The sequence below is a fragment of the Cervus canadensis genome, chromosome 4 (assembly GCF_019320065.1).
Source record: "Cervus canadensis isolate Bull #8, Minnesota chromosome 4, ASM1932006v1, whole genome shotgun sequence".
NCBI lineage: Eukaryota > Metazoa > Chordata > Mammalia > Artiodactyla > Cervidae > Cervus > Cervus canadensis.
In genome coordinates, this window is record NC_057389.1 from 46,792,271 (window position 1) to 46,818,219 (window position 25,949).

General features: G+C 38.8%; 1 long non-coding RNA gene across 1 annotated transcript; it reads left to right on the plus strand.

Moving 5' to 3' along the window:
• Positions 1–16,066: 16,066 nt before the first annotated feature.
• LOC122439691 lies at positions 16,067–23,669 on the plus strand. Its single transcript, XR_006268963.1, has 3 exons — positions 16,067–16,314; positions 17,018–17,110; positions 23,575–23,669. It is a non-coding gene; the product is annotated as an uncharacterized LOC122439691 (long non-coding RNA).
• The last annotated feature ends 2,280 nt before the right edge of the window (positions 23,670–25,949 follow it).

The window sequence follows — 25,949 nt, forward strand, 5'->3', positions numbered from 1 at the left end:
GTACAATATGGTGTCTGTGGAATGCCTCTGGGAGTGATCTGACATATACTGACTCATTCCCCTGCTACTCTCAGTACGCAGTTCATTTTATGCAGATCCCTGCAAAATGAAAAGAATTAACAGCAGCTCTGTAACCCTCAATGTAAATTTCCAAGTACAAAGATAACCAAAGAAGTTCTCATCTGAGAATGTTTTGTATCCGAATTTTTGCATTGCTTATTGTGAGAAGTTTGCAATTTACTGATTATAGAGCAAAACTTAGAGAGCAGAAGTCAGTCTTGTAGGTTCCTTCTCTGAGTGACTGATGGAACGCATAAAAATAAGACGCTCTAGACTTAAATGGCTCCCTAGAACTGACTAGTACAGCACATGTCCGTCACACACAGTGAACACTCATCTCTAACTCTGAAACCAGAATACATCCTAGAACAAAAATCTGTTTTTTGGAGGTGTATATGGTAGTTTGGACCCTTCCAGAGATAGACGTTATGCTTACTGTTTGCTTGTATCCATAATTAATAATTAGTAAAATTTGCCATTAAGGTGCATAATTTCTCTGCTTTGACAATTTGACTTCTGTTGTAGTATAATATAATGACTTTTGATTAGAACTGTATCATTCAACCAACTTTTAGGGTGCTTCTGAAATTACTGTAAATTCTTACTCAGCTTCTCATTATTATCTTCTTTCATATTTTCGTTCTCTCAATTCTTAAAAATTACTTGTTCTTGCCTTTTTCTTCTATATTTGATTACTTAGAATAATCATTTATTTTAAAGAAAATTTTTCACTGTTGCTCCCCTAATGACTCAGACAGTAAAGAATTCACCTGCAATGGGGAAGACCTGAGTTTGATCCCTGGGTTGGGAAGATCCCCTGGAGGAGGGCATGGCAACCCACTCTAGCATTCTTGCCTGGAGAATCCCCATGAACACAGGAGCCTGGCGGGCTACAGTCCATGGGGTCACAAAAAGTCAGGCTTGACTGAGTGACTAAGCACTCTACAGGAGATGGGCTGTCCTTCCATTTAGTCCATCATTATCAGAATACTGAAAATAGAATCAAATCACTTTCTGATTTCTTAATTGAGCTGCTTGTTCCTTTCTCATTTCACAGAAACAGGAAGTTCCTCACATGTTCTCATCAAGAACAGTGTTGCCAGAGTTGTCCATCTGGTTTGTAAAGATGCAGGATGGTCCCAGAACCTGAAGCAAGCTGGACCTCCAAAGACATAATTTAAAGCCACACTCTGAAAATAACAGAGCAAATGGGAAAGGCCTGTTCTCCGCTGAGTTTTCAGTCCTGGTAACTGAACTAAAAAAGACTGTGGCCTCTTCCAACCTCAACACCAGACTTAACCAGAAAAATGAAATAAATATTTCTTATTCAGGTTAGTTTGTCTATAATTATACCTCATTGCCTGGAAAAATGTTCTAAGACTGAGTGCACACTGCTGAGTTTCTAATTGGAAGAGAAATGATATTGAGTTCCTGTACTGTATTTCTTAGGCAACTTTCCCTAATCTATATTATTTCCTTCTTTCTGCTAGCTTTGGGTTTAGGTTGTTTTCCCAGATATTTAAGAGATAGAGTTAGGTTGTTGACTTAAAATCTTTCCTCTTGTTAAATGTAAGCATTTACAGCTATAAACGTTTCTGTGCCGTTCAGTCGTGTTGCCTTAACCCTGTGAGTTTGGCATGGGGGGATCACACTGCAACAGGCTTCTATGATCACCACACTCATAGGCCCCCTGGGGGGAGATTGGCAGTTCCTGGTGACATACTAGAAGTGCCCTCTATGACAAGGCTAGGCTTGGAGCCCTTTCTATAGCCATTTTAAACATTTTTTAGTATACTTCACAAATGCCTGCCATGGACGTGCTGGCTCCACTTCCTCCTGGGTACATGAAGGCTGCTCTAGCCAGACCTGAGATTAACTGTCCTATGTCTGCATCCTCATCCTCTCATGTTTATAGCACCTGTAGTGAGTGCGTGGTAAGTGTTGTCACTGCTAATGCTACCCCTGTTGTTGTTAGGCCCCACCGATTTCTGGATTGCAAGAAAGAATGTGCTTGCTTCTCTGGAATAAAGGATAAATTCAGTAGGCCTGGGTTGTCTTAAAACCTGCATGTCCCAAAGAAAGGTTTGACCCTTGCCAGGCTCCCAGGAGTTAACCTCTAAGTTTTTGGAATATACTGACTGATAAAAGCTCATTTTTTACATAGGGCTTTGGTACACTTGACATCAGTTTGACATCTGAGAGTCCAGAGACTAAGTAACTAAGGTCAGCCATGTCACTCCTTTTCTAAGTGACTGATCCCAAATAAAAACTCTGGACACCTGGCTCAGATGAACTTTGTGGGTTGGTAATACTTTGTGCATGTTGTCTGTCATTGTTGCTAGAATTAAATGTCTGTATCAGTTCATGGGGAGAGGACAAAATCTGCATTGATGGTTCTTCTAGACTCTTCCTTTTCCTTGGCTAATTTTTTTTTCACTGCATTGTGTGGCATATGGGACCTTAGTTCCCAAAACAGTGATCAAACCTATCTCCCCTGAGCTGGGAGTTGTTGTTATTGTCCAGTCTCTTAAGTTATGTTCAACTCTTTTTGACCCCATGGACCCCATGCCAGGTTTCCTGGTCCTTCACCATCTCCGAGAGTTTGCTCCAATTCATAAATTGGAAGCATGGAGTCTTAACCAGTGGACTGCCGGGTAAGTCCCCCTTATCTAATTTTTTTTTCAATTATTTTTATTAGTTGGAGGCTAATTATTTCACAACATTGCAGTGGGTTTTGTCATACACTGACATGAATCAGCCATGGAGTTACATGTATTCCCTATCCCGATCCCCCCTCCCACCTCCCTCTCCACCCGATTCCTCTGGGGCCCTTATCTAATTTTAATCTGTATCTTTTTTTCTCTTTTTAAAATTGAGATATAATTCGTTGATAGTATTAGTTTCAGGTGTACAGCGTAGTGATTCAAAGTTTTTATAGCTTATATTTCATTTAAAGTTATTATAAAATATTGGGTATATTCCTGAAAGGTTGTTGCTGCAAGCCTGTGTTACGCCAGGATTCGTATCCTATCCCCTGAGGAGAGGATTTCGATCCAGGGTCAGAGACAAGGCCTGACATCTTGGAGCTTTTTGTGTGGCAAAGTTTTATTAAAGTATAACAGAGATAGGGAAAGCTTCTGACATAGACAGAAAGGGGACAGAAAGAATGCCCCTTTGCTAGTTTTTAGCAAGGTGTTTTATGTCTGTTAGAAAGCTATTAATCAGATAAGAAAGACACCTCAAGGCTGAGGGAGTTTTACCAGGCCCCTTCCCCACAATATGCATTTTTGAGATAGGATGGCACGAGGTATGTCATCCCCCGGCCATACAATTGACATGAATGCTGGTTTGTTGAGCCATTATCATCCTAAGGTTTGAGAAAAGAAAAAAAGTTAGTCTTAGGCAGAACCATTTTGAAGAAAGGCAGATTCCAAAGCAAATACATAGTTTCATTACACAGCTTAAGAAAAACATTTCCATGAAAAAAAAAAAGCATTGGTTAGCTCAAGGAAGAACCAGGTGTCACAGAATTAAAAGCTTCTTTTAATTTTGTGTAGAGAAGTAAAAAAAAAAAGTGTCTGCCACTTGCAGTTTTTCTTCCTGCCACTTGGGGACTTCTGGCCTTCCCACCTGTAACCCTCTTATTCCCTATGCTCTAGTATATATTCTTGTCACTTGTTATTTTGTACATAGTTTGTACCTCTGTATCTCCTACCTTTTTCCCTTTTGGTAACTACTACTTTTTTTTTTTCTGTATCTGTGTATCTGTTTCTGTTTCATTATAGTCATCTTTTTATTTTTTAGATTCCATATATAAATGATAAGATAGAGTATTTGTCTTTCTCTGACTTACTTCACTAAGCGTAATACCTACCAGGTCCATTTCATTCTTTTTTCTCTTTTTGAGGTCAGATGGCATGTGAAATCTTAGTTCCCTGACCAGGGAGTAAACCTGTGCCCCCTGCATTAGAAGCACAAAGTCTTAACCACTGGACTGCCAGACAAATCCCCCAAATTGCATTTTTATGCCTGAATAATATTCCATTTGTGTGTGGGGGTGTGTGTGTATACACACCACATCTTCTTTATCAGTTGAGGGACTGATCATCTGTTGTTGACTATGGTAATTCATGCTGCTATGAACATTAGGATGCATGTATCTTTTTGAATTAGTGTTGTTTTCTTCAGATACGTACCATGGAATGGAATTGCTGGATCTTTATTGCAGTTCTGTTTTTAGTTTTTTGAGGGGCCTCCATCTTGTTTTTCACAATGGCTGTACCAATTTACATTTCTACGAACAGTGTCTAAAGGTTTCCTTTTCTCCACATTCTCACCAACATTTATTATTTGTGGTATCTTTGAAAATAACCATTCTGACAGATGTGAGGGGATACTTATTTGATCTGCACTTCTTTTACTAGTAATGTTGAGCATCTTTTCACATGTCTATTGGCCATCTGAAAGTCTCCTTTGGAAGAATGCCTATCAGCTCCTCTGCCCATTTAAAAATAGAATTGTTTGCTTTTTGTTGTGAGACAGTATGAGTTCTTTATATATTTTGGATATTAACCCCTTATAAGATATATGATTTGCAAATATTTTCTCCCATTTGGTAGACTGTCTTTTCATTCTGTCAGTGGTTTTCTTTGCTATGCAGATCCCATTTGTTTATTTTTGCTTTTGTTTTCTTTACCTTAGGAGACAGATTTTTTAAAAATATTGCTACAATTTATGTCAAAGAGTGTTCTATGTTCTATTCTTGGAGTTTTATGGTTTTCAGTCTTACTACATTTAGTTCTTTAATCCATTTTGAGTTTATTTTTCTGTATGGTATGAGAAAATGTTCTAATTTCATCCTTTTACATGTAACTGTCTAAATTCCCCAGACTGCTTATTGAAGAGTGTATCTTTTCCCCTTTTCTATTCTTGCCTCTTTTGTCATAGGTTAATTGACTGAAAATGTGTGGGTTTATTTCTAGCTCTCTACTCTATTCCATTGATCTTTGTGTCTGGTTTTGTGCCAATACCATACTGTTTTTGTAACAGAACAGGGATAGCACAGCCCTTAGCAGGTAGCATTGCTATGCCTAATTACTCTGCACTCTGTTACTAGGCAACTAGGTCTTGCCCAGCCATTGGTCGATGCCCCACACCCACAAGCAACCAACTGTCAATGAGCAACCGTTAGCTGTCCTGCTCAGCTGTTGGTCAGCACTGCAGTGGGCCCTGCCCCCTGGTAACTGTCAATGAGGGACCACTGGGGAAGTGATTCAGCCAACGGGTGGTAGTATGGTGGTCATCAGGTGGAGAGTGAGGTAAGAGGCAGATTCAGGCCTTCTCCTGGAGGCCCTCCAGCTTACCTAGCCTTGGGCCAGTGAGTGAACTAGAGGCCCCGGGGAACAAACTAGAGACTACATGCTGCAGGTCTCCAGAACCTTTCACTAAGGCCCTCCACTAGCTTTGGCCCAGGCCTCGAGGCAGCAGTGAGCCTCTCCCCTGTCCCTGTCTCTACAGCCTAATAGCAGTGGCTGTCTGTATGGGCTACAGTCTGTGAGCCCTAGTCTCCCTCTTTGGGCAGCCTGAGAAGACTAAGGGCCATTTGGGTTGGGTGCCTGGTTCCCTCAGGGATGACAGCTTGGCAGGATGTGGGAACCTGGCCCTGAACAAGCTGCCTGCCAATGAGATCTGTCTCCTCTGAGCCAGGACTGGGACCTTGGAGGGTAAAAGTCGCATCTTGGGACTTCGCCCTTTCTGTTCAGGAGAGAGAATAACAGTCATCTGGTAGAAATTTACAGGAACATCATTACCTGACTATGACCAGACCTCAAGAACAAAGACTCTGACACAGAGAAGTCTGCAACAAGCAACCACACCCATCCCTCAGCTTTTGCTTTTAAAGGGACTTGCTGAAAGCTTTCAGTAACTTTGGGGTTCTCAGGGCATGAGCCATCCGTTTCCGTGTATGAATCTGTAATAAACCCTTTTCTGTTCCAAACTCTAATCTTCAGTATTGATGGGCCTCACTGTGTGTCAGGCACATGGGCTTGCGAATTTGGTTAACATTTTGATTACTGTAGCTTTGTAGTGTAGTCCTAAGTCAGAAAGCAATTTCCTATCAGACACAAGCTCAGGCTCCTTCACAAAATTTACCTTAAAAATTTTCTTCAGAATTCAAACAATTTTAAGAACATTATCTCTAAAATATTCTTAATATTACTTATATTAATATATAGTATATGATAATATAGTATATATTTAAGGTATATATATTATATAGTTTATATATTATAGAATATATTTTATGTTATACTATATTGACATTGTAATATGTATTAAATTATCTAATACATTACTTTGATAAATATTCACCTTCCTTCTTTTAATGTGCAAAATATCCTCCCTAAGGTAGGTGCCCAGAATTCCTATCATTTGGCTTAGTCTCAAAGTTCAGCATCACATGATAATTTCTGCATAAGTTTCAGATCTGCCTCTCTTAATCCAGAGACTAAACTCACACATAATGTCCAATGAAGAAAGAGGGACAGGATAACCACTGTGAACATTTCAGTTTGAAAATAGAAAGATTGGGAAACTGTGGCAATCTCTACATCAGTGACCAGGAATGAATGACTCTTGGCAGTCTCCTCATTTGGTCCCCTCCTCTTGAATCTGATCTGGCCCCATGGCTTGCTTTAATAGAATAGAATGTGACATAAGTGCTATTTATTATGTTACTCCTGTCCTGAGACTTAGAAGGACATGACTACTTCTAGTTTTGTATTCTTAGGGTTCAGTCACCATAGAAGAAGTCTGATTATCCTGAGACTACCAGACTTTTACGAAAGCCCAAGTGAACCTCTTGAAGATGTCATATAAAGGAGGATCAAAGTGCTCTGATTGACAGCCCCACAAAAAATCCCAGCCTTTAGGCAGCACCAACTGCCACCATCTGGGACATTCCAAATCAGTTGAGCCTCCAGTGAGCCATCTTGGACGTTCCAGACCAGTTGAGCCTTCAGATGACTGCAGCCACAGCTCACACCGCATAAGGAAGGAACTACCCGGGTGGACTCAGCTCATCCAGACTCTTGAGCCATGATGATAATTGTTGCTATTTGAAGCCACTAATTTGAAGGTGATCTGTTACCTAGAAACAGATAATTGAAACAGAAGCTTGCAGAGATCCCTGCTCAGAGCAATTCTTCTCTGTGTAGATCCTGTGAAAGTTTCTAAGCTGTGGGTGGGGATGTGTCTTATTTAAACCTGAGGTGCCTTAATCTCTGATAGCCACAAGGGAAGGACCTTTTCTGAATGATAGCCGCAAGGAGGGACCTTTCCTGAATACCTCTTTTCTAACAAGTATAGGTTCTGAAAACACAGGACACATTCTCTCATGCTAACTGTAGCATCACAAGGCTTAAAGAAAATCACCCTTTAAAGCTTTACAACCAAACATAGCATCCTTTGATAATATTCTCTTACTTTCTGTAAGCTTATATTATTACCTATCTGTATTCTTCTCCCTCTCCACATAAGATTGCTAAATCCTCTGTACAGCAGTCAGCAAACTGAATTCATAAGTCTAAGTAGAAAGCATGTTACTCTTTCTGACTCCCAGCAGGTGTCTCTAGATCTCAGCGCCCTACCACCTATGCATTCTTGTGCTCATGGCAGCCTTGACTGGCGCAAACAGCTCTTTGCACCTCAGTATCCTGCATGGCAGCTTCCATGAACACTTACCCAGATTTTCTTCTCAGCTCAGGCAAGCCTATACCTGCACAGTTTCTTTTTAGCCTTTGAGAGATGTGGCATGCTGGATCCCAGAAAGACTCTTGGGTCTTAGTTCAAGACCTCTGGGATGCAGATTGGAGATGAACATTTGAGTGCACCTTTATTAGGAAGAAAGTGGGGAAAGTGCAAGGTGAACTGTGAGGCAGTGATGAGAGACTTTGATCCCACAAGGAGCTCTGGAGCTGGAATGGCCTTGCAGAGTGATTTCAGATTGAAGCAAGTGACTGGCACTTTGTGTGAGCTGTATCCCTTCAGCTCCTGACTACCAGTGGGCAGTTACACAGCAGTTGTAATGAGATGTGTGTGGGAAGCAGCAGATAAGTGATCTCCCATGTGCAGTGTCATAAAGAATAGCCTGAACACTAGCTGGGATGATTTTGTCACAAACTCTATGGTTTAAACCTTCAGCTATTTTATGGCTTAAACATTTTCTCATTTGGCAATGAATCTTTTGGGCAACACTGAGGCAGAAAACCTGAAAAGTTTACATTTAATAAAATATTAGATGATTAAATTGTGTTTCTTTTAAAGAGAGTTGATCGTGTATGTGCTCCTTGCAGGAAGTATTTTCCACATCCCTTAAGAGCAGTAGTGATATCACTGACCCCATGAAAATTAGAAGACATGATTAGCTGAAGAAGCTTCAGTGTTTTTTTAAAAAGTAAGTTTCCTAAGAAGACTTTAGCCAAAGATGATAAATTTACATATAAGACAGCAGAAGGGGGCTTAAATGTCAGTTTGTGACACATATCCTTTTATTTAGTCACTGTTTTTCTAAAACAGTTTTGTTCATTTTTCCTTCAAGTTTTCTTGTGCACCATTCTAATGTTACTGTGTTGTTTCACAGGAAGAATTTTGCCAAGAGTTTGAATGAGGCCAGTTTTTATCAATGCCTTTAGCTGCATCAACCAGGAAATCAGTTAATTCTAATAACAATTTGTTTCTTTTATTCAGTTCACACAGTAAAAAAAAATATTTTGGAATCTCATTTTGTTGAATATGAGACAAGTTACATAATTGAAAGTATAAATTTAGCTCAAAAGTTTAACATTGACTGTGAAATTGCAGTTGATTCTAGAGCAGTGCAAAGGTTAGGGGCGCTGACCACCCCGCCCCTTGCTGTAGAAAATCCATGTATAATTTTTGATCCCTCAGAACTTAATTTGAAGTAGTCTACTAGTAGTTATGTAAATCTATACAACATATAACACATTGTATAATATATATTACATTCATGACATACCTAATTTTTTCAATATTTCTAGTCTGTGCAGTTCATCTACAAGTTTCTTCAAATTGTTGCAGACCTCCAAAAATATTTTCCAATATTTTTATTGAAAAAAAATCTGTATATAAGTGGACCAGCACAGTTGAAACTGTGTTGTTCAAGGATCAACTGTATTTTTGTTTTGTTGTATTTTTGGCTGTGCTACATGCCTTGTGGGATCCCAGTTCCCCAACTAGGGACTGAACTCAGGTCCTTGCAGCAAGATCACAGTGTCCTAACCACTGGACTGTCAGGAAATTCCCCAACTGTATGTTTTATGATGGTAATAAAATAAAAATACTGGAGTCATAGTTAAAACTGTATTTTTACTAAATTAAGAAACGCATGAGAAAATTTGTTATAATGCACACAAAATTCATTTTTCATTCTAACAAGCTGCTATACTCCACCAAAACAAGACTCCAATAGTCCAAAGAAAGGGTTTAATGTTTTTACATTCATAGAGGAGTTAAATTGTGTATAGTATAGCTGATGTTGAATATATTAAAAAAAATTATTATTTCTTCATGGTTGTACACATTTTCAGTTGGTTCCTAAAGATGTTTGAACTTGAACTAATTTGGAAGTGAAAGTGTTTTGCAACATTTTTGCTGGATATAGAATTTTAGATAGAAATTTTTCCATTTTAACCCTATAAAATTGTCTCTCTGCTGACCTTCATTATTTGTGACAGTAAGTTTGCAGTGATTCTTACCTTTGTTCTTCTATGTGTGATTTCTTTTTTTCCTTTGGATGCTTTAGAATTTTTTATCTCATGTATAGAATTTTATTATAGTTTTCAACTTGTTTTAAATATTTTCAACAATTATTTTTTCTTTTTCCTCTTCTAAGACTCCAGTTCCATGTCCTGCTTGATATATGTCACACGTCCTGAGACGCTCATCATTAGGTAAATTTGTTTTAAAATCTTTTATTTTGTGTGATGCCTGCTATTACACCTACAATTTCACTGATTTTTTGGTTTTTTTCCTCCTCAGAGTTACAGGTGCTTTTAGTTCCATTTAGTGACATAATTTCAGATATTATATTTTTCATATCTAGAAATTCCATTTCATTCTTCTTTATATTGTCCATTTATCTCATTATGTTTATTTTTTAAATACTTGAACATACATGTAAATCCCTTGTCCACTCGTTCTGTTTTTGCTTTTTCTTCTTTGTCTCCTGTGGTTACCAGTCACATATGCCTATTTCTTCCCATTTCTACATATTTTAATTGTATGCTGGATGTGTGATTTTTACATTATTGAGTGACAGGTTTTGCTTTATTCCTTTAAAGAGTTTTGGACACAGTTCCCTAAGAATGGCAGGGTTTCTATTGATCCCCACTTTTTGTGCAGGTGCCTGGAAATCACCAGGTAGAAAACTGGGGCGGTTTTAGGGCTTGGTTTGCTTGTTTCCCTTCCTCACCAATCACAAGCCTGTATTACCTGTTGTCCATTATCTAAAATAGCTGTTTCAGAAATTTTATTCAGTTCACTCACTTAGGATGGGAGAACTTTTTGTGAGGCTGTTACCTTTTCATGGATGGAAGTAAAAGTACATAAGATGACCTTCCTTTTCAAAATGTGTGTAATTTTGGATCCCTACTTTGTTATGCTTATTGGTAGGAAACTGATTTTCTCCATTTTCAGAAAGCATCATCCTTCAGAGAACAGGAAACACTTTGAAACTCTGGTGTTTACAATGAGTGAAGAGAGGTTTTCTGATGGTAATCAGTACTGGGAGGTGAAGCTCCCAAGAAAGTCCACTAGACCTCTGTTTGGACTTGGGTCACGGGGAAGGAAGGGATGTATGTAGTTAGTTGACCACGGTTTCCTGTTCACTGAGCATCAAGAACAATCTGTTTGAAATTCTTTCTCAGCATTCCCTCCTTTCCTTCAGACAGTTGTGTCAGAATGGAGACAATCTGGTCTATAATGTGACAGAGTGAACCCATACTTACAGTTTTAACTTAGACCTTCCTCCCAGTCTCTTCCATATTTCTCCCTTAAGATCCTAGACAGTGGAATGGATCTTCTCTCACTGATCACCCTGCAGTTGCAACTGATTTCAGTTGCAATTTCTGCTGCAATTTTCAGTTTCATTTTCTGGACAACCAGTATGTCATGACCCAGGCTATGAAGCTTCCATGTGCTGATTCCTGGATCTTGTGGTCTCTTAGTGCTGCTTATACTGGGATAACAATTCATTGAAACAAAACAAGACTGCATTTTCTACCATTCACCCTCAGAGGGGAATGATAACAGTGTAAGTTTTTCACAGTTATTTCAAAAGCCTGTGGTATTTGGCACAGAAAAGATATTCAGTGAAGTTATATTCTGGAACAGTTTATGTAATCACAGATACAGATCCCTATCGTTGCTGGTAAGCCAAAACTCACATAGTCATCACTTTAATCATCTATTTTGAAAATATTTAAAGTAATATAGAAGTATGGATTCCACAACTTTATTAAAATTAGCATCCCTCTTCCATTATTTGTATCACAAAACTTTTTGGAGACACCAATTTTTCACTCTTACACCAAGTTTTCATTGTTAAAGCAATTTTTTTTTTCTCTTATCCATGCTACCCTGCCACCTCAGTCTCCCCGTCCATCTCTCTCCCCCTGTGCATCTCTGTCTAACCCTCAGTCTGCCTACATGTTACATCCCAGCATGTTACATCCGCAGCATGTTACATCCAACAGCAACAACTTTGTGTCTGCCTGGTGGTTTACTTTGGCTCTGGGGGGCTGAGGAGGTCTTCTCAAGAGTATGCCCTGTCAGGCTTCTGTTCTTATCTTCTCAGAGAATGTCGTTGGGGGCAGGGGAATTAGTACCAGATGAACAATGTGGATATAGGTAGGTAACCTCTATGAGTAATTTGTAAAGTAGTTTGTAAATTAGGAACTTCAGTTTTGATTTCCAGTGGATGATGCTTCAAACTGCTAAAATAAAATCATTTTCTGTAGAAATCCAAACACTTTTCCCACTGAAGCACAGTCAACTATTAATATAAAATATTTTAATGAGGTTTCATCCTATAAGACAAAAATTTAGACCAGGTCCCAACTAATGAAGTGTCTTGACCTTTCATTACGTACTCTGTAAAGTATTATTATTACTTTATTGCCTTACTTGTTTCAAATACAGCATTATTTAAACAATATTGAAATTTGAGGAAACAGGGAAGGATAGCCACTCTTGAACACATTTTTTTGTTGTTTTTGCTTGTTTTTTTTTTTGGTTTGTTTGTTTTAAGTAATTTCTCAATTCCTTTCAGTCTACTTGTAATAGACTTCCTGTTACATTATTGTGTTAGTGACCTGCTGAATTAGATGACCAAAGTGGGAATGCAAACATATGTTTCATTAAACCTACAAAATGAAGTCACAAGTTTGTGCAATAATTCTTCAAAAAATATTTCCCTAAGGATTTCAAGGTAGATTGAAAACTTTCTCGTTCTGACACTTAGTGCTCTCTGTCAACTCAACGCCTAATTACCTTTGTGATGCAAGTTTCCCTCCCCAGTAGTGGTATCCTCTTGCCCTTTGTGATGCAAGTTTCCCTCCCCAGTAGTGGTATGCCTTGACCTCCAATCATCTACACAAAGCCGCTTCTGGGCAGTTGCTTGTTTTATATTCCTCCAGCTGAAATAGTTCACCTCTCTCACTTTGTTTCTAAAAAAAGAAATAATGTTTGCTTTATTCTTATTTTCATTCCCCCTTTTTCTACAAAGAATGTTCATTGTTTGTATTTAAATGTATTTTTCACATTATATATGAGTCATTGTTTGAGCCTCCATATCCATTTGAAGACCTGGTTTTAGTACTGAGTAGAAGGCGCAGTGTTGGCTAAAATGTGCCCTTAAAGTGTGGAAAAAGCATCTAACAGGCTGAGAGGACCCAAACGGTCCCTCACCACATTGTTTGCACTTACCTCTTCTCTGGTGTCTCTCAGAGACAACAAGCCAACAGCAGTGGAGTTGCTCCATTCCATCTCCAAAACTCTGAACATTTTTGAAATATTATTTAAATACTATCTATATTCAAGAAAACCCAGGCCCAGCAGAAGAGAAAGATATTGAGTCCGTTCACCTTTCTTCTATCTATACAAAATAAGGGATTACCACACATTTTGGGAGGTGTACGTGTGTGTGTATGTGTGTGTGTGATGGAAGTTCTACCACTTATGGTGAAAATGATTCTACCACTTATGGTGAAAATGACCCAATATTCTGAAGTAGCATCTGGGAATAGGCAGGGTAAGGTCCACTCTGATAGTCGTATGGTTGGCCCTACCCAGCTCGTGATGGAAGCCACTTTGTCTCTACTCAATAACCCCAGAATCAGTTATTTTAATTTTAATGATGATGAAATCTTAGAATTCAAGGGACTTTTGTTTGTTGATTTGGCTGGTTGGTTTGGCTTGTTTGCTTTTCCTATACAGGTTATCTAATTAGTTATAACTGTAGGCTAAGAGCTAGGATCAGAATCCCTGTTCTTTGCCAAGAAGACACTAAACAAATCTGTTAGCTTCCCTCTGTCTGTTTTATCAACTATAAATGAGGATGATGGTACTCACCTTTCTCATAGCCTTAGCAGAGAAATCTGTAAAAAACAAAAAAATGTCTGGCAAAAGGGACTAAGATAAAAGTTTCAAACTGGCAGTCTGTTAGCCTACCTAGGGCTATATACATGCATATATTTTCCAGTGGGATCACACACCACAAATAGAGCAATCTCTTGTTTCTGTACTCTCATTGTAAATGTATTTGCTACAATGACTTTTAGATATTGAAGATTGTGAAGGAGTGAACCCTGCTGGAGAAAAGTGCTTACAGACAGAGGGAACTGAATTTTCAGAGTCCTTGAGTTGAGATCGTGTCTCACTTCCAAAAGGAAAACCTTGTAGTAATTCCACAGACTTCCAGTGAAAACATTTAAATTGTACTGTAACAGTCCAGGCAAGAGGACAGACAGTGTGCTGCAGTTATATTTCAGCTGTGCTTGAAGGAATAGCAACAGTGACTTGGCATTATTTGAAGGAAACATAACAGGAATAAGCCGTAACTAGCCAACCTGCTTTCACTGCCAGTGCTCCAGACACACTGACCTCCTTACTGTTCATGACAATACATGCTCTATTCTTAAGACTTGGAACATGTTTGTCATATAGTAGATGTCTTAGTCCATTCAGGTTGCTTTAACAAAAATACCATAGACTGCTTAAAATCAAATTTATCCTCACAGTTCTAGAGGCTGGGAAGTCCAGGATCAAAACACTGGCCAATTCAGTGTCTCATGAGAGTCCTTTTCTTGAATCATAGATGGTGGTCTTCTCACTGGGTCCTCATAGTGCAGAAAAGGTGAGGGAGCTCTCTGGGGTATCGTTTACAAGGGCACTAATTTCATTCATGAGGACTCTACTCTTATGACCTAGTCGCCTCACAACAGCCCCACCTCTAAATACTATCATTTTGGGTGCTAGTTTTCAACATAGGCATTTTGAAGGGATACAAACTTTTCATCTATAGTTGTGTGTGTCCAATAATAATTGGCTGAATGATTTGAATAAATAAAATCTCTCACATATGAGAGTGAGAACATGGAGATTTTGGTAGCTGAAGTTAAGTGTGCCTTAACATAAATTTTGTCAGAGCAGAGAACTTGCCCTGGGATTCCATACAGCTAAGAAGGCAGTACTTGGAAGAAAGGATGACCTGAGACCTCAGCAGTATAATCTGAGAGTCTGAGCATCTGTTGAGACTGAGAGAATAGAGATGAAATCAATAAGAATTCAGCTGTGAAAGGACTGAATCACCCACTGATTATGGCAGGTTAATTGACTGACGTAATGACTTAAATTTATCTTCATGATACCGTCCCTCTTTGTCGACCAGAAAGCTCCATGAATCAGACCTGCTGTTGCTGACCTGAGAGGAGGCTCTTGTGACATTGACGGCCATATCATTAGGGAGTGGGGTTATAAGAGCATTACTTTGGCAACTGATTCATAGTGCAAAGTCTATGGAGGAAAGTACAGATAAATTTTTAAGTTGCATTTGTCCCAAGAGTAAGACAAGTTTTTTTGGATCTTGAAAGTAGAATTCCAGAATATATGGTTTTTTCTTAAGCCAAGTATCATGACTCCATCAATAAAAATATCTTTTTTTCATAGATAAGAGCTAAATGAATCAAAATACAGAGTAATTTCTGTTTTTAATTTCTTATAAAAATTTTGGTTATCATCTAGAAATATGGTTCTCAAACTTAATTGCTTATTGTAATTATACTACACGTCACTCCAGTCTGGCTGAATGTTTGGAGTTATGTAGGTATGGACTTGGAATCCACGAATGTTTTCTAAGCTTGAACTAATGCAAAGGGAGCTTGAAAATTTTTAATTTGGAGCAGTTTTCTGGAAGTAGCAAATGATATTCTTGAATCCAAAAAGTTTCAAGAGTTCTGATTCCTGGTTTCTTGGGCTCAGGATTCTCTTATACAGTTTTGGTTGTTTTTGTATTTCTTTGCAAAGCTCCTTTTTCCCAGGGAATTTCTCAGTGAATCTGCTCTGACAGTTCAACATCTGTGGCAGTGTAATGACTTAATCAGAACTGTCCTCAACAAGCCTCTGAGATTACTATAAATCCTAACACTCAACTTTTTATTATTACCTTCTTTCCTTGACTATTTGTTAATACCTCATTTCTTCAAGATTTCTTATTCTTTTTCAGCTACCTTTGATCTCTTAGGGTAATCATTCATTCTGAGAAAATCATTTACAGAATCTTCTTCTTACCTAAGTTACACAAGAGATGGACAATCATTCTTTTTGGTTAGATGTCTAAAACCTAGGATCAAAATGATTTTTGGATGTTGCTTACTTAATTGAGCCCCTTGTCCCTTTCACATTTTATAGGACTAGGAAATTCCCCACACTTCCCTCATCAAGAACAGTGATGCCAGAGTAGTCCATCTGGTGTGTCCGGCTGCAGGCTGGTACCTAGAACCTGAGGCAAGCTGGAGAGATCCCTAAGGACAGAATTTAAAGCCACACTCTGAAAATACCAGAGCAGATGGAAACAGCATGTTCTCCAATGAGTCTTTAGTTCTGGTTAACTGTGACCTTTTTGGTCCTCAACCCCAGACTCAACCAGAAGAAGGAAATGATTATTTCTATTGGCAGGTTAGTTTCTATGTTATTACATCTCATTGCCTTAAGTGGTGTTTTATCAGCTGTGTTTCTTGTGTAATGTTGAATTTCTAATAGTACAGAAAATGATTGAGTCCCTGCACTATACTTTTTAGGCAACCTACTAATACCAAATTGAATTATTCTATTCAAAGGCTTACTTGGACTAGGGTTGTTAGCATATCTTTGCTACTAAGTGTGAGGTGTGATATTAAATTCAAAATATTTTTTCTTGAGGTTGGGTTTCTTAGCAGAGTCTGATTTTAAATAATGAATATAGTAATTGTTAACAGCAAATTGTTGACTGGCAACACAGTGAAGTAGCAGCTTTCTGTTATCCCTATATAAGTTCCTCTTTTATTCATAATATTTATACAATGACACAGTAAATAATTAAATTATATTAAAATCATTAAAATGATTGTTTTGTCTGTAAGACACCAGGGAGGTGATTTAATTACTGGTTGATTTAAAAATGGTAGGGGCATGTGTGGCATGATCAGATTAGTACTAGGCCACCCCCTCTAGTGTAGACAGGGGCTACAGTAAATAAAGTGTTTTCCAAAACTAAAAGAGAAATGGTAATATGCTTTAAGGTCAGCATGAACTAGATATCTGGCTCTTTTGAGAAATTGAGTATATACTGACAGACAGTGCTACTTATCCTAATTGATGTCTCTATTTTCCTTCTTGACAGAAATAATAATATGGATAATTTTGAGTATTATTTTAACTGTGGTCTGCATTTCCATGGTTGTTTTCTTCATTGCGGTACAAGGAAGATCTAAATGTAAGTGGGCTGGGGCAATGTGATGACTGTCATTTGAGTTTGCCTATTGTTGGGGCCTGGTGAAGTAATGTGGTAACTTGGAAGAGTAAATGATTATAAGAGTTTTATATGTATTTAATAGAGACTGAAGGCTTGGAAAGCAGGAATATGAAGGGTCATTTCTTGGTAGCACTACTTTGGTTAGGAATCTTGGTTTTATTTTGGCTGAATTGCTTATTATTCTCAATCTTTCTGTTGTGAAAAAGATGTTATTTGCCCGATACAATAGATTCCCATGTGGACTTTAAACTTCAGCCTCCCTTAGTCTGCCTTCAGTTAAGAATAATGTAGGGGCCCTTTCCCTTAATTCTACCAGCCTGAGTAGCCTGGTTCCCATAATGGAGCAGGTGAGACGTCCACCAGTGAAGTATGGGACACCACTAGGTAACACTAGAGCAAAAGACAAACTGTCACAAGAAGTAAAGTAGAAAGAAACCCAAAGTGTAGATACAGCTCACTTTCAAATAAGGGGATAACTTAGAGATAATTTAAGCTTTCTCAAATGTTCTCCTGAAGAAAAGTTTCCCCAGTGTTAATTTAGGAGAATACCTAACTAAATAAAGTTAAAATTTCTTACTTTAAAAGTAATCAGAGATATGAAATACAATATGAATTATGAATCTCTGAAAGTGTTTAATTTCATGAATGAATATTTCAGAAAATACTAAGTTAAAAACATAAATGTCCATATTTTAAAAGTAAATATATAATGTGAAAAAATACTTCAGATGGAATGAATTAGTTTTCTTTTTATATCCATGGATGATATTTATTTTCCATGTATTTCTGATCCTCCCAGTTAGGCATTATAAAGAATGTACAGTACTCTGAAAAAAAGTTTAGAAAAGACAGTCTGATAGTTTTCTTCCCTAGCAATACTTTCTATGCATATCAATCAGACAAAAGGTGAGGATCCCTCTTTAAGGAGAATTGTAACAGGAGCCCCCAAATGGTAAGAATCCTAACAATTTCTTATTCCAGTAAAATTCCTGGAGCATATGAGACACTTGAATTATGTTACGTTGAATTACATGTTGAACCCAATCCTTTGTTTTCCATGTGGAGAAACTGAGGTCTAAAGACATTCACTGATGAATTTAGTCCTGTTAACAGAACTGAGATTGGGATTCTGAACACCCAGTTTCCAGTCTTGCAGTCCTTTTCTCTGCCATGATATCTATCTTAAGCAAGGACAATTTCGAGTTGAAATACAATGTTGTTAATATTTGTGTTCAACGCCAGCTGCCAATTGGGACTGTTCTTCTTTCCATGATCTAAGTAAATCTATGCCCAAAATGCTGCTGCATTTTCCTAATCTCAGTTCCTCCTAGATCTAGTATACCTGCTATAGACCCATACATTTCACAGTGCTCACTTTGTGCAGAGTGACAACTAGAAAATAGGTGAAGTCATCCTCAATAGTCACCCAGGAGGACATGACTTGGCATTGCCACTCATCACCCATTGAAGACTACATATATTTAATTTGTCCAATTTGGCTAAGTAGTTCATATTAAGCAAAGCTTAACAGAACAGTGATGGGGTAAAGATCAGTGCAGTTTCCCTATCACACTTCTATAGGGAGAAAAAATGTTCTGCAATAAAATGACTCAAAACTCTTTAATCTGGGATTGATCCTTTTACCCAAGGCGCAGTTTCTGTTGCATCTTTCTGAAGTTTGGTTTCTGGGTAGTTTGGAGCAAACCTCTCTCTGGCATTGCCCAAATTCTTTCTCTTCAGTTTTGGAGGACATGAACATTTTCCATGGTGTGGGCTTGCCTGGCCTCAAGGATGAATGTGCTTGGAGAGCACCTGTTGGATTAGAGCATTTATTCTCCCCTCCCTAAGACTCTTCTAACACATCTCCAAAACTGTCCAACCTTTGTTACTTTGGAATTAACACTTGGAACTTTTCTTTATTCCCAATTTTTGTCTGCATTTTTCCATACAGCCTTCATATTTTATTCAAAAGCTTTGTTTTCACAGTCTAGCTCATAAAAACCATATTGAACAATTTTTAAAATATTGTCCCTCTCCCTCCCTCCCTCCCTTGCTGCCTTCCTTCCTCTCACCTTCTCTCATCCACAGCCAAGTTGGTATGAAAAAGCCCATTTTCCCTTTAACCACATATTCAATTGAATGCACATCACAGGTAGTTTATGATCTAATCATCTGTTTGCCATGAATAATATTACAATTTTGATATCTAGACTCACAATCTTATAACTTTTAAGACATAATCAAAATAAATTTCTCTATGGAACTTACTGAGACCACTTCCAGGAATTCAGAGTATGCTTCACTTTGCTAATTGTAGTAGCAGAGAGCTAGTAATTACTCATACTTGTGCGCTGTTTTTTTCCTATCTCTTCATTTCTCTGTGTCTTCTGAATTTCCATGTTCTACTAGGAACATCTTCATCATAGTTAACCTTGTTCTGAAAATTTATAATTCCCATCTTTTTACTCTTCATCAATCTCTCTAATATGCTTATTTTTAACTAGAGTAAAATTATAGACATTTCAGTACGTTGAGTTTCTACCACGATTTGGCTATCTGAAACAGTAAATTTTGGCAGAATATTTTTGTCATAGTCTTTGGCCTCTATTTTTCACACTGCATAGTTTTATTACCAATAACAGTTTATATGTCTGACACTGGTGGAAATATGACTCAAACTTCTGGATACTTTCTGATCTGTCCATTCAAATCCTGTCTCTCAGTTGTTGAAAAATATGGATTCTTTTCCTTTCTCTTAAAATTATCTTTACTGTTTTTTGTGCTAGAAGTATATGAAAGTTAAAGTCTCCTGGGGATTAGAGTTAATATTGTCAGGTTTCCATCAGTGCAATAATAAATTCCACTTGAACGGACCATCATATAGTTGATTTATCAGAACAGTGGAGACCACTACTGTGGTCAAAACTTCATCCACATTGATTCCAGTTTGTAATACAGGTTCTTCTCTTTTCCTTCCCTTACTGGGTTCTTTTACTGAGCTTCTCTTGCCCCTGTGTGATACTGATTCCTGCCATCCATATCAAATCCTCTCCTTAGGTGAATCAAGTCTCTTGGGGAGGTGGGTGAAAACATGGTTTGGTAGCTTTGGTGCTCTCCAGTCAGGCTCCAAGAAGCTTGGCTCTAGAGTAATAAATCATCCCAGTTTGCCTGGGACTAGCCTGGTTTCAGTAATGAAAGTCATGTATCTCAGGAAACCTTTACATGATATGAAAATCCCCAGTTTTCTATCATAGGTACAGAAGGTTGGAGGAAAACAAAACTAATGCAACAGCCCCCCAAGACAGGTTTGAAAGCAATATTTTTAATACCAGATGAATACAGCATAGATTATCTACCTTTTTAAGTCACGGTCACTGTTTTTTTTCCCCCTGATTACTGATATTGGCAATCATGATTTGCAGTTCACAGTGATGAATCACCTATTGTTGCATCGGTCTGAGTGATATGACTTTTGTGCATGTAAATGCATTGTAATCATGAGCATTACCCATCCGTCTTTCACTTTGTTAGTCAATTGTTGTGCATTGTGTTGAGATAGTGCTAAAGTTCTTTGAAAGAATATTGGCTGATGTTTTTCAAATTTGATAGTGAAAACTCAGAGCTCTAAGAAGCTCAGTGAACCGAAAGCATGAGAATCATGAAGAAAATGACACAAAATCACACTGTAGTTAAATTACTTAAATCTAATGATAAAAGGAAAATCTGAAGTCCAGAAACACAAAAAAGATGCATTATTCTTATCCTGTAATAAGAATTACAGCAGACTTGTCAGTGGAAAAAAATGCATGTCAGAGGAGAGTAAGGGTAACTTCTTTTAAGTATTAAAAAAATTTTTTTTAATCTGTCAGTCTACAGTCTACCCACCAGAAATAAATTTCATACACAAAGGTAAAATACTTACTCATCCCTGCAAAAGGTTAAAGAATTAATTGCCAAAAGAGCTTCACTGCAAATGTCAAAGGAAAGCCTGTAATCTCAAGGAAATAGAGCATGTGGAAATCTGGATTTGTACAAGAAATGAAATTCATTGAAAATAAATCTAGAACAAATACAGGACTTTTTCCTCTTACAATTTAAATCTCTTCAGGAAATAATTGACTATTTAAAGCTAAAAAAATGACATTTGTAGTTTTATGATGTATATAGAAATGAGTGATAAGAATAGTACTTAGACAAGAATGAGGTAAATGGAAGTGTATTATTATATGGTCCTCAAAGTGCCATGAAGTTTAATATTGCTTGAAGGTGGTCTGTATTTAAAGATGTATACTATAAATAGTTATCTAAGAAGTCATCATAATGTAAAGCAAAATTATAAAACATAATTAAAAATAGTCTAATAGGAAAAAGAATGCAAAGAGGTAAGCAAGTACAAAACAAATAGAAAGGTGTTGCACACAAGCATATCAATAGTAACATTACACATAAATGGTCCAACGTGAAGTGAAAGTGAAAGTCGCTCTGTCATATCCAACTCTTTGTGACCCCATGGACTATAAAAAGTCCATGGAATTCTCCAGGCCAGAATACTGGAGTGGGTAGCCTTTCCCTTCTCAAGGGGATCTTCCCAACCCAGGGATCGAACCTAGGTCTCCGGCATTGCAGGCAGATTCTTTACCAGCTGAGCCACAGGGAAGCCAAAAGACCCAACTAAATGCCAGATTGTCAAATTAGATTTAAAAAAAACAAACAAGACACAACAGTATGTTGTCTATAAGAAACCCAATAAAAATACAAATGTTGCTGAAAAGTAAAGATAGAAAATAACACATAGCATGCAAACACTAATCCAGAGAAATGGAAAGTGGCTATATTAATAGCAATCAAATTAGATTTCAGAGTATAGAATATTTACAGGGATGGAGACCATGTAGAAATGATAAAGGGCCAATTTTACAAGAAGATCAGACAATTCTAATTCTTTATACACCAAATAACAAAGTTTCAAAATACATGAAGCAAAAAACCTATAGGTCTGTGAGAAGAAAGTGACACATCTACAATATATACTCAGGAATGTCATTATCTCAGTAATTGATAGAACAAGTAGAAAGAAAATCATTAAGGACACAGTAGATTTAAACATGACTCTCATCCAACTTCACCTAATTGACAGTTATAGGACATCCCACAACACAATAGCAGAGTACAAATATAACTTTTTCTCAAGTGCCTATAGACCATTTACAAAGTATCATTTTACATTATGTGTCATAAAATTAAGAAAGATTTCAGCAAAATATAAGGTACGTGCCTTATTCATATCCTTGTTAGCATGAAACTACTGTGGAAAAAAAAATCATTAGTGTGGGATCCTTAATGGAATCCTGGAAGAAAAAAGGACTTTTGTGGCAAAACTGATGAAAAACAAATGAAAGTTTTAGTTTAGTTAGTAATATTGTTACCAATGTTAATTTCCTTGTTACGATCATTGTACTGTAGTATTAAGATATTAACATTAAGGGAGGCTGGGTGAGGAATATATGGAAACTCTCCACAATTTTTGCAACTTTACTGTAGGTCAAAATAAGGTTTTTTAAAATGTAAGTCGGTTTTTGCCTATTAGCTTTTGTGAATTGCTGCCATAGTTAAGGTAGTAAAAAAGACTTAGGTTACAAACCTAGGTTATCACTTATTACCTATGTAACTCTGGGTAAGTTGCTCAAGTCCTCTGAAGCTTTGTTTTCTTAATTTGTAAAACAGATGTTGATACCTTAATTATAAAATTGTTACGAGAATTAGGTATGTAGGTTATGGGCCAAGTACAACGCCTGGCACATAGGAGGCGGCCGCAGACTGTGTTTCTTCCCACTGCACAGTTGAGTTGATCTGTGTGCTATGCCCCTATTCTTTTGGAGCCCATAGTCCAGACAGAAAAACATTCTGATCATCTCAGCTTTACTGTACATGATTTCCTATCCTAGGACACTTCTCAGTCTACCTTGTACTGTTTGTGATTCAGCATTAATGATTCTCATGAGCAGGCAAAGAGAGTAACAGAGAAGATGACTATACACTCTACTATACAGTGAACTCCTTGAGAAGAGGATTAGTGTTTTTCACTTCCCAGATTCACCACCCAGACCTGAGTATAGGGCTTTTCACAATTGTATTGAAGTCAGTGGAAAGTAAGAAAGGAAGAGAATCTGACCACACACCCAGTGAATGAGGCTGTGGCCGATGGCTTTTTGCTTTCGCTTGGCTTTTCATTGAAGGAGGATCTGTGTCCCCTACATCCTGGGCTGCTGCAGTCTTTTTCCTTCTTTTTCACTCCTAGTGGTTCCGTGCCAGGCAAAGGGCCAGCAGAAGGATGATGTTAAGAGTTGATTTGTCTTCTTCCAGTAATAAGGTGATGGGAATGCCTTTTATCGGGAGTTGTGTCATTTTCCTTTCTTTTCCTCTAGACTTCAGCATGGTTTGGGAGACCTCCTGGCTTCCATCCTGTTAATCATTCAGCTTTCAGTCTGCAAACTTGAGATGAGGGATCCCACCATTGGAACTTTAGCTGTTCTGATACAGGCTTGCTGGTGGTATCTTCTCCTGCAAGCACCACACCCATGCTGCCTTCTGGGGAGAGACTGGCACCTCCTGCCGACATGCTGAATTGCCCTCTGAGGACAAGGAGATGCTCACAGGCCTTGCCACCTCATAGGTGGGTACATGCTGGAAGCACCTGCCCTGGCCATGCTGGCTCTGCTTCCTCCTGGATTCATGAAGGCTGCTCCTGCCAGTGCTGGTTGATCTGCCCTGGGCGTGAAGACTTGGTGGACGCCGTGTCATAGTACCTGCCGTGGCTCCCGTTATTGCTGCCTCCCCTGCCCCTGCTGCCATCCTTCTGTCAGGTATCGCAGGTTTCATGATGGCGAGAGTATGTGCTCCCATAAGAGTGCTAGGAGGACTCTTGGATTCCTCACTCCCCATTAAGCATAACCGGAAGAGATGACTTTAAATATCTCAGAGATGATGTGAAGTCAACCTGATGCTGACCTGACCTTGGTGTTCTTCTCCGTAGATATTTATGACCTGTGCTGAGGGGGAGAAACAAATAGAGAAGGAAATGAGTGAAAGGCCTCTCCCTCTCCCTTGAATAACTCAAGGGCTTACAATTAGAAGAATTTTTGATGTCAAGTCCAATCTCAACACCCTGTCATATGGTAGCGATTCATGTTTTGCTTGAACAGTTCGAGTTAAAAAGAGCACAAGTGAATGTCCTCATACACCTTTATTTTTGTGCACTTTTTGTTCATACAGCTGCAGAATAGATTCCAAAGGCAGTTCATGTTTTCACATGAGCCTAACAGCACCAACTGCTTTGTAGGAGCAAAGCACCATGGCTCCATTTTCCAGATTTTCTGCCGAATCCTAGGTAGACTCTTCTTGTCCTCTGCCTCAAAGGCAGCTAAATCCACTCTGTCCCAGCTGGGATGGCCTGAGCACTGCTAGAGCTCTTCTCTGATAGTCTCAGGAGGTTTTTCCAGTAAATGGAAAGATCTCCAACACTTAAAGAGCAACACTGCTGCTGCTGCTGCTAAGTTGTTTCAGTCATGTCCGACTCTATGTGACCCCATAGACGGCAGCCCACCAGGCTACCCCGTCCCTGGGATTCTCCAGGCAAGAACACTGGAGTGGGTTGCCATTTCCTTCTCCAGTGCATGAAAGTGAAAAGTGAAAGTGAAGTCACTCAGTTGTGTCCGACTCTCTGTGACCCCATGGACTGCAGCCCACCAGGCTCCTCTGTCGTGGGATTTTCCAGGCAAGAGTACTGGAGTGGGGTGCCATTGCCTTCTCCGAAAGAGCAACACACCTGAAGGTAAAAAGAGCAACTGGTGGCAACTTTCAGATGGAGATGTTGCCTGTGGATTGATTGCCTGTGGAGATCTGGGCCTGTGGATTGATATCTTAAGTTCAAACAGGGCTGTTAACCCTTGGCCTAGCCTTATTCTACTCGCCCTGTTCAAAGAGGGACCAAGTCCTATGCATCCTACTTCACTTCTCACATCCACCTCTTTTTCTTGACAGGCCAAGCCCTAATTTGGATTAAGTACATTAAGTACATCACTGATCTCATTATATTAGTCACTCAGTCGTGTCTTGACTGTTTTTGACCTCATGGACTGTAGCCCACCAGGCTCCTCTTCCATAGGATGGCTCCCTGCCATCTGCTAAAAGAAGTACATGCAAATCCCTCCCTCCCTCTGGCATGCAAGGCCCATTGAACATCCCCTGTTACCCTGTCTGGTGTTACTTTCCACAATCCCCCTTATATACTCAGTCGAAGGTCTCTTCCTCCACAAAGGCTCTGGGGCCATGTCATATCTCTCCTTCCTTTGAATCCATGCCATATTTGGGAGTCCTGCCACAGAGACCCCCTAACAGCTTCAGTTCCACATTGGAGTGTATTCTTTGCATCGCTGTCTTTGTTCCTCTCTATGATTCTCAAAGCAAGGGCCCGAAATGCCTAGACTTACCTGGTCAGCTCTAAGGTCTTTGTAGGCTCGAGCCATTTGAACCATGTAATGCAGCAACACAGATTTGTTGCTTAAGGCTATCTTTTGTGAAGACAGCTGAAAAGACACATTATCTCTTGTCCCAGTTTCCTTATCAACCTCATAAGGATCCGTTTCCCTAGCACCTACAAGCACAGTGTCTGGTGAACGCAGTGAACCCATACATAGTGCCCTTTTAGACAAAGGGGCCCTCTGGGCAGACATAGCCCCTCAGACAGTCTAGCTAGTAGATCAGTGCCCTTTCCTCCGGGCTGAGGCAAGCCAGTACTGTG